Below are 3,974 nucleotides of genomic sequence, written 5' to 3'. Positions count from 1 at the left end.
ACCCAGCTAATCTCAACACCTCGCCTCCGTGCCTCGCCCGTGTTGCTCACCAAAGGTAAGCATGCATGGAAGCTGTGCACACATGCGCACACATGCACATGCTGACATTTTCAGCAAACTGGTGGTGGAATTATTTGAAACCCACCGCTGGACATGGTGATTAACGAACTGCACTTTCTGGAATAATAATTAGAGAGCCAATTTGGCGCAGAGATTGAGGTGCTGGCCTAGAAACCTGTTCTGCCCCAGCTACGGATCCCAAAGAACGCAGCACACACAAAGTCTGTTCAAACCTTAGTTTACTAAATAAACCAGTCTTTTACAACAACAGTTGTTAATTAACTGCATTAACAGCTGCCAAGAATTCAAAGAATAATAACTGAAAGCTTACTATGGTTGGCAGAATGCCCAGAAGCAATTTGCAGGAAGCTGATAAGATAAGCAAGACAAAACACGAAGGTATGTAAATGAAGTTGTTCCCTGCAAATTGCTTCAGTCGGCGTTCCTCCTTAAATAGGTTAAGGGAGTGGCCAATTAGCCCCAAGCCTTTCTCTCGAGGACACCTCCTCCTGAGCAGCCACTCCTGCCTTTTGGCAGCTCTACGTACCCGTGCATTGAGAAGAGGTTCCTCCTCTTCATCCTCTTCACTTAAGGGAGCTTCTGGAGATTCTGAAGGCCCTGGCTGAATCCCTGCCTCTGGCACCACAACTTCTCCAGCCTCCTCATTGTCCGACTCGAGTGCCAGCTGCACAGGCTGCTGGCACAGCACCACACCAGCCTCCTCGCTGTCTGAATCAGCTACTAGCTGCACAGGCCACTGATGGGCCACAACAAAACCAGGAGACCCTTGAGTTCAACCTAGTCCCCCTTCTCTCAACCGGTGCCACCTCACAAATTTATATTTCGCTGATAAAGAAATGAAGGGAAATACCAGCGAAATATAAATTTGGTATAAAATGGTTTGTCATGAACGCGACTGCTTGAGGGCTCCTGGATTGGAGCTGAAAGGCGAAAGGGATGCAGTACACTCCCTCCCACATGCTGGGGTAGACCAGGTGTCTCGATAGAAAAACACTTGATATATATAAAGTTTTTTATTTGCATACAATATGTGCTTAAAGAACAATGTACTGTCTGAGTCAATTCGTTTACATCTCAAGCTCCAAATTTCTACCTCTATTGTCCAATCATTTATAAAATAAGTCCCAAGTTTGAAGGTATTCTGTGTCTTCTTTTTCTTTTATCTTCATTGTTAATCTGTCCATTTCTACACAGTCCACTATTTTTTTAATTACATCTTTTTCTGTAGGTGTTTCCCTCGCTTTTCCAATGTTGTGCAAATACAATTCTGGCTGCTTTTCAAACAAGCTTTTGAACTGTTAGATGGGCAGACACTATGGCAAGTGATGGGAGCTTACCCTGAGACACAAGTGTTAGTTGGAGGAAGACTCTTAAGAGTTTCTTGGACTGCAAGGAGATCAAAATCAGTCAATCTAAAGAATTGATTGATTGATTGATTGATTGAGCATATGACAATATTACAATTAGCCAAGAGACTACAGACAAAGTAGTTATCTTCAGGAGCGGGCTTCAAAAAAGTTTAGCAAGGGGTTTGCTGCCAGGTTGCTGGGTGGGAGTGGCCATGGTGAGCGTGGCCTAGTCAGCATCCTGCACTATGGTGGAGGGGGCGCTTTTGCCCTCCCCGGGCTCTGAAGGCTTTCCTCGAGCCTCCGGGAGAGTGAAAACGGCCTCCCCAGGCTCTGGAGGCCCTCTGGAGGGCAGAAATAGGCCTGTTTCCAATCTTTCCGACCTTCCGGTAGGCCAGTTTTTCACCCTCCCCGAGCCTCCGTGTGCACCAGTGGTGGGTTCCTCCCGGTTTGGTCCGGTTCGGCCGAGCTGGTAGCGGTGATGATATGACGTCACCAAACCGGTTCTCCCCCCCCGCCCCCCACATTATTCTTACCTTTTATTTGGTCCCACCCCCAATCTATTGCTGCCTCCTGAGTCCCAGCTGATGACTAGAGGGGAAAAAAACTGTTTAAACTCTTGCCGCGGGGCTTCAAAGGGCCGCCCTACAGCTGATCAGTGTTAAAAGCAAACAAATGAGTCAGGTCGTAAGTGCAAGGACTGGTCGTAAGTGCGAGGACCTTCCAGAAATGACTCTGACCAGCTAGCCACGCCCACCTGGTCACATGACCTCCAAGCCACACCCACAAAATAAGCCACACCCACAGAAACGGTAGTAAAAAAAATTAGAACCCACCCCTGGTGTGCACCCTGCACTTACCTGCATCCAAAACGGGCCACGTGGGGACTCCTGGGAGGGGAGGGGCTGGTGGTGCCATCCAGGAGTGGGATTTGGGGGTTCTCCAAACTGCACAGAATCTTAGCTAGAGTACTCCCAAACCCCTGAGAACCCCCAGCAGCCCACCCCTGGTTATCTTGCTGCTGAAAAGTGCTAGTCCATTTGGTTCGCACACGCAATCCAGGGTGCACCACAGGGGATGAACTAGCCCTGCGCCAGAAAGATGATCAACATCTTGTGGTATCACCAGCCTTCTTTCACCAGCAACATCACCTCACAGTTGGACATTGTATCCAGGCAGGTTCAGCACTGGCAGGGGTCCAACCGTCCGCACGAAATACTGTCACATTTTCCACCGAAGTGCTATCTATTTATCTACTCGCATGTAACATGCTTTCAAACTGCTAGAGCAGACGCTTTAGGTAAGTGATGGGAACTCACCCCACCACATGGTGCTAGGACTCAAACCACTGGAACCAAGACCATCTCCAGCGTCTTTAAGCCACTGAGACAGCACGCCGCTAATCCTAGAGAAAATCAACCCTGACTGTTCTTTGGAAGGACGGACACTGAAGCTGAAGCTCAAATACTTTTGGCCACCAAAGGAGAAGAGAAGGCTTATTGGAGAAGAACCTCACGTTGGGAAAGATGGAAGGCCAAAGGAGAAGAGGACAGCAAAGGATGAGATGATTAGATAGTGTCATTGACACAGTGAGCATGAATTCGGGCAAACTGGGAGACAGTGGAGGACGGAGTGTATGTGGAATGCTACGGTCCACGGGATTGCAAAGAGTCAAACATAACTTAGCAACTGAACAATAACCTATTGGATATCATTGAATGGGAGATGGCCAAGTTGAAAAATGACCTCCTTGGCATCAGTGAACAACACTGTCTAGACAACAGCTGTTTTCAGGTTGAAGAATTCACTATTACTTGGGACATGACACCAGGAAAAGAAATGGAGTGGCATTTATCTCTTTCTCTGCCTCCGATGCAGAGCCCTTGTCCAAGCCTTCCCCAGACTCCAGGACTGGCCCATGTTGCTCCCCAGCCTCCTCACTGTCCGACTCTACTGCCAGCTCTGCAAGCTGCCGGCGGACCACATCTGGGTGTCTTTGAGCCAAACTCCAGGAGATGATGAATTGTAGTCCCACCTTAGCCATAAATGCTATGTGGGTGTTGTTAGGGTGTGTGTAAAAAGTATTTGTTGCTTGTGCAACGAGCAGAGCAGAAACACACAGGGAAGGAGATAAACGTGCGGCTCGTGTGAGAAAAATGCTTTATAGATAACAAGCAGTCTCGGTGTAAGTAAAACAGTCCAAGGTCATAAACAGTAATATCAGTCCAGTAAGTATCTTCCCTTACCAAAGCAAACAGACTTTAGTAACTCTTGGTATACAGTACCATATAACAGACGCAGTAAGCAACAGGATACAATCAGGTATCAATCCGGAAGAAGCAGGAACAGTCAGGAAGGTAGCAACGCTTCTCTGTGCTGCTTATTTATGCACTGTAGCCTAATTACAGGGTTCAGCAAACCCTGATTACGTGGCTCAGTTGTTTCTTAAAGAAACAGATATATTGCCTGACCAACAAGTTAGGAGTAAGCTGCAAGCTGAACCTAACAGGTGTCTTTGAGCCAATCACCATATGACCGTGAATTCTA

This window comes from Pantherophis guttatus, chromosome 8 (assembly GCF_059756535.1).
Source record: "Pantherophis guttatus breed Tessera chromosome 8, ASM5975653v1, whole genome shotgun sequence".
NCBI lineage: Eukaryota > Metazoa > Chordata > Lepidosauria > Squamata > Colubridae > Pantherophis > Pantherophis guttatus.
Note: the sequence above shows the minus strand (reverse complement) of the source record.